Here is a 6,000-nt window from a genome sequence, read left to right on the forward strand (position 1 = left end):
AATCACTTTACTAATGCATATTTGATTATAGCTGGAGACTAATGAAACTCCTGATGATGCACAAGATAAATTTCCCACAAGAACTGCTTCTAATTTGCATAATAACATTATTTTATGGCTGTGTGGTAGTCTTTCACTGGTAGATCCTTGTTTTTTCAATAGTGGTTGTAGAGGCTTTACTTGGTCCAACAAATATGGACCTCTTAAAGCTAAAATTGGTATTTTTCTTATTTCTCATGCAATTTTGAAAGACGTTGTTAATGTAATTCATCAGTTTGCTCCATTTACTGACCACAATTAGAGAACTTGCTGTAAACAGAACAAATTGAATGAGAAAAAAACATTAAAGAATCGGAACTCATTCATTGATTAAGCTTGTTAATGCATCTCATCTTTAATGATCTCAATAAAGAAGAGGTAGAATTGATTGATTGTCAATTTCAATTAGAAAACATGAACATGGAGATTGTTAAAGGTGCTTTTATACGATCTAGAGCAAAATGGATTGAGAAGGGTGAAAGAAATAGTAATTACTTTTTTGCTTCGGTGAAAAGAAATTGTAAAAAGACCTCTCTCTTTGTCTTAAATATCAGTGGTGATTTATGTACAAACCCTAAAATTATCTCAAAATTTGTACAGTATATTCATTTTACAAAATGTTTTATACCTCTCAGTTTTCCCAAGAAAAATGTGATGATTTTCTTTTGCATATTCATAATAAGGTTCTGTGTATTAATGATGATTTTAAGTCACTGTATGATTCTGATATTTCTTTTGAAATTGAGGATGCACTGAAATCCCAGAACAGATGGCTTATCTGTTTAATTTTATTTGCATTTTTGGGAGTTTTTAAAACAGCCTCGAATTAGTTTGTTTAGAGACTGTATACAAAAAGGGGAGATGACTCCCACAATGAAACAGGGGCTTATTTCTCTGATAATGTTGTGTTTGGATTTTTATAAAGCTTTCGACTCCTAAGAACACCAGTGTTTGTTAAAATCTCTTAGCACTTTTGATTTCAGGCATACTTTTATTAACATGGTGAGAATGCTTTATAAGGACATTAACAGTTCAGTTTTGGTTAGTTTACACACTATGAAACATTTTAATTGTGATAGTGGAGTGCATCAAGGTCACCCTATTTCCCATTTCTTTTTATTTTAGCCGATTTTTTTATCGATTAACATTTTACACACTTCCAGTTTAAAAGGTTTTTCTATATGTGGTAAAGAAATTAAAATATCTCAACTAGCCAATGACACAACTTTATTTCTTAAAGACAAAAGTCAGATTCCCGTGAGTATTGGTATTATTAAATCTTTTTCTGAAGCCTTGGGTTTATACTTAAACTTATGAAAGTGTGAATTATTTTCTCTTTATGATACTAAACAATTATCTATGGAAAATATAACTGTGAAGGACCATATTAAGTACCTGGGGATTTACCTTACCAAAGAAAGGTTGATATGGCAGCAACTTAACTTTTCCCTTAAGATAATGAAAACTAGAACTATTTTTAATAATTGGCTACAATGAGACCTATCGATTTTTGGAAGAGCTCTTCTGTGTCAAACCGAAGGTTTGTCTCATTGTGTATATCCCTCATTATCTGTATTTGTTAGTGACAAAGTTTGTGTTGATATATTGAATTTTATCTGGAAAAACAAATCCCACAAAGTAAAAAAATCTGTTTTGTCTAATAGGCGCTCTGATGGTGGGCTCGAAGTCTTGGATTTCTTCGAATTAGTCAGCTCTTTTAAAATTAGTTGGTTGAAAAAGTGTAACTATGACTCAGTTTGGTATTTTATTCCTAACGCCATATTCAAAAGATTGGTAGGCTTAGACTTTCTTTTAAAATGCAGTTTCATGCCCTCTAAATTACCTGTGTCTCTCTTTAAATTTCACCAACAAGCTTTCCTTGCTTGAAAATTATGTTATACGCACAACTTTTCTCCCCACAAAGAGATACTGTGGAATAATTTGAACATTTTAATTTGAAACAAATCTTTTTTCATGGACAAGTGGTTTGATAGAGGTATTGTATTTGTTTTGGATCTATTTAAAGATGATGGCAGTATACTTGAGTATGAAGAATTTATGAATTTGAGATCTTTCTAGCTGAAATTTCCCACATTGTAAAATATCAAACTCATAAATAATAAGAATAACACATTTCTAAAGGATTGTGATCTTATTTTTCTTACTGATTGGGGTTAATTTTGTTTGTTTGTTTGTTTGTTTGTTTGTTTGTTTGTATACTTCCCCCTTCTCTTCTCACTCTTTTTGTATTACCAATGCAGTGCTGTTTCTTTTGTGTAATATACTAATAAAAAATAAACTCTTTGGGAGAATAGGCTACTGTGTTTGTTGGGGTTGACAAATGAAGCTTTGATTAAGAAGTTTAAGAATTAAAAACAAAGTGCAATTTAAGGATCAAAACATCCTTGATTAAAAAAAAAAAAAAAAAAATTATAAAACTGTAATTTTTCATAATTCCTTAAATAAAATCTTTCATCGTGAGAAATCGAAAATCCTTCATCGTGTAAGCCCTGACTGCCTGACAACAATTATACAAGCACAAACTGAAACCTCTAAGCAGTGAATACTAACCTCTAGGTAATACTTGTATGGTTTCTTCATATCAAATTGAAAGAGATTTCCCAGCAGTGGTCTAGGAGTGGGTCCTGGAGGCAGACGTCCGAAACTCCTCTGCCTTCCTCGACTCTTCCACAGCAATAACAGCACCAAGACAGCCATTACAACTGATAGTATATTTGCCTTTAATGCCAATAATATATCCATCTTACAAACTTCCCAAGACTGTCGTGGCGACAATAGGATGATGTAAGGTAGGCTACACTCACTTTGAATTCCGCTGCTTTTGACAGGTGCTTACACTTGTGACACCTTTTATAGCATATTTAAGCCAAGCCCACAAAGACCGCTGAAAAAAATATTAGGTGTGTTTGATTTGAAGGGCGGCGTGCCGATCGTTAAAAAGAAAGCTGCCAAGAAAATAAAATAGCAAAAATAGCCTATTCAAAAATAAAAAATTAAAGCTATAAAAAACTGAACAACATGCGACTGCAATTTTTTAATTGCTTTAGGTCAAAGTTCACGAGACAGTGCAGCGCATTGAATTTTTAATTAAATATTTATTCAAAAAAAGTTTTAAAAACATTAATCAGGGGTAAATTACTCTCCAAGGAGGTCCAGACCTTTGCGGAAACAGACCATACATGGCGCTGTCACCTGTTTCTTTTCTCTTCGCTGGTCAGGATGGACCAATCACAGTCGATTATCGCTGGATGAGAAATTATTATATAGTAGGCTATAGTATAGATTGTATTGTATAGATACAGCTGTGGCGGGTTTTCATCCACAGAAACGAATCATTGCCATTATCAGTTTTTATTAAAAACTACTATCCAGTTTAAAAATGTCTCCAATTAGATATATAAATGTCCTGAGATGTGTATGCGGAATAGTGGAGGATTCGGCTTTCTTCCCTTTGGAGGAAGAAATAATTTGTGTTTTAAAGGAAACAGTTTCGCAGTTTCGGTTTGTTCCTCACAAACAGCTATTGTATGACTTTAGAAAACATGGAAAAGAGCACACAAAAAAACATCTTATATCTTCTTTAAGAAAACTGTATATCTTAATGCCCATATGTTAAATATGCTGACACTGGCCATGATGAAGGCTCTGCTATTTCATTTATTTTAGTAGCTAATGTTTCACAACGTAATTAAAAACATAATTGTAATTTTGATACAATTTTGGCACCCCATCCTGGATCACAAATTTTCAAACCCTGGTAACTGCCCTGTGTTCAACTAATTTTATACAGTTCAGAGCGATTTTAAACATGATTTCAACAAACGTGGGACATTTGTTTGAATGTGACAATTACACTTGTCAAAGCGGCAAATTACAAGTGAAATTATTTTATTTGCAACGCTAAAATATAATATGCATTTAATTGCTTTTATTCATAATGAGAAATGAATAAAGTGATAGGTTTTGTATAACGTTAACAGAGTGCTGGTCCAGTGGTAAAGCTTGAGCTCATTGTTTGCGGTAAGTCGGGTTCAATTCCAGTACAAACATTTGTGCCTGCAATCACATCAAATTCACTTGCTTTTTCAATAGTAAACACATACATACACTTTTTTTATTATTGTTTTAAATAAATTAGTTACAATTGGAAATGAATCTGACAGCCAGTAATCATACGCATTTGCATTGTATGAATTGTATGAATGTGTTTTGATTATATTGTTCTAAAGAAAAGAAAAAAAGAAAAAACTTGTAGTGAACCTGACAGCTAATGCCTTAAATTTTCATGGCAAGTGTTAACAATGCATAATGCCTATTGGAGATGCAAAAGCCTTAAAGTTTGGTACCCGTAAATGTAAGATTTAGTGACATACTATAGTATAATTTAGTGAATTTTCTGAGATTGGTGGGATTACTTAATTCATAGTCCATTCACAGGTTTAAGATTGTCAAATGGATGTCAAACAAACAAAGTCATTATGTTTCTGAACAACATTTATTCTCCTGCTTTCTCAGTGTATCGTCTGTTCTCACCTATTGGTCAGTAAGGACTTTGTACTTGCTCGACACAAGAAAGGCACTGTTCTGAAAGGTCATCTTTCAGCAGTATGTCATGTGTAGTCAGAAGCATGTGACGTTATCATGCAAAGAACACTTGAAAAATAAACTTCACCATTTTAGTATCATTATGAATGTATGAATATTCGCGTGGGAATCGAACGCGGGCCACATCGCATATATGGCTGAGACTTTACAACTAGACTAAGGCTTTCTTAAATATTAACTGAAATTACAAGATGTTAAGTTTATCAAAATATTATGCTTTTAAAATAAAAAGAGTACATTATTGATATTATTGACACATTTCTGTGTATGATATTATAATGTTGCAAATAAAAGAATTATATTTGCAGTTTGCTGCGCTGACAAGTGTAATTGTCAGTTCCCATTGAAACGAATGTACCACGTTAACATGAGAAACCAAGTTACCATGTGAAATCTTGTTCGCTCTAGAACTGTCAAATTCATTGGAAAAGACATAGAAGTAACAACACGATTTAAAACTATGACAACATTTATTAACAATGTGCCAAACCTCTTTTCTTTGCTTCTTGGCAATTCGCATTCAAATAATCTGTATTGTATAATTATATTATAGTAAGATGACATCATAATAGTATTTTTTGTATTTTGTATTTATTATTATTATTATTATTTTTATTTTATTTATTTATTTATTTTATTTATTTTTTTTTTTTTTTTGTGTGTGTGGTGGTGGTGGAGGGCGTGAATGGAATGTAATAATAACTGAGAGATGTACCTCAAAATCCGGTTTTATCATAATTTATACATGGATTTCAAAATGCTTTTTCAATAAAATGTATAAAAAATAAAAAATAAAAAAAATAAAAAAAATTAACCAAGCACAAGGTGCTTATTTTCAATAAATAAAATATCAGTAACAATATATCCAGGACTCTTAGTCTGGAGCCTACCAAGGCTCAGCCGTCCATGGCTCCACCTCCACGTCATGCCCGCCAAGCCCGAGTTTCACGTCATGGCCGCCAAGCCCATATGTCATGTTTATGTGTTTTGTCTTTTATTTTCAAGTTTAGTTCCTGTTCCTATCATGTCATGTGATTTCCTGTTCCCTCATGTGATCTTGTCATGTGTTTCCCCTGTTCATGTGTCTTGTTTTTATTAGTTCACTGTTTGATTATTAGTCTTGTCTTTTAATTGGATAAAGTTCATTTAGGCTTGTTATCTTGTTTATAGTTTAGTCTTGTGATTGGTTGTCTTGTTTACCTATTACTCATGCCCTTGTATTGAAGCCCTCATGTTTGCTATTGTCTAATGTCAAGTATGGTGTATGTAACTTTGTTTTTTTGTTAAGTCAAGCCAACTCAAGTGTAGTCATGTTTTGTTTAGGTCAAGTAGTTT

General features: G+C 32.5%; 1 pseudogene; it reads right to left on the minus strand.

The window, feature by feature from the left end:
- Nucleotides 1–2,802, minus strand: part of LOC127422143 (cytochrome P450 2M1-like) — a 29,728-nt pseudogene extending 26,926 nt beyond the window's left edge.
- Nucleotides 2,803–6,000: the final 3,198 nt, after the last annotated feature.

This window comes from Myxocyprinus asiaticus, chromosome 31 (assembly GCF_019703515.2).
Source record: "Myxocyprinus asiaticus isolate MX2 ecotype Aquarium Trade chromosome 31, UBuf_Myxa_2, whole genome shotgun sequence".
In the NCBI taxonomy this organism is placed as follows: domain Eukaryota; kingdom Metazoa; phylum Chordata; class Actinopteri; order Cypriniformes; family Catostomidae; genus Myxocyprinus; species Myxocyprinus asiaticus.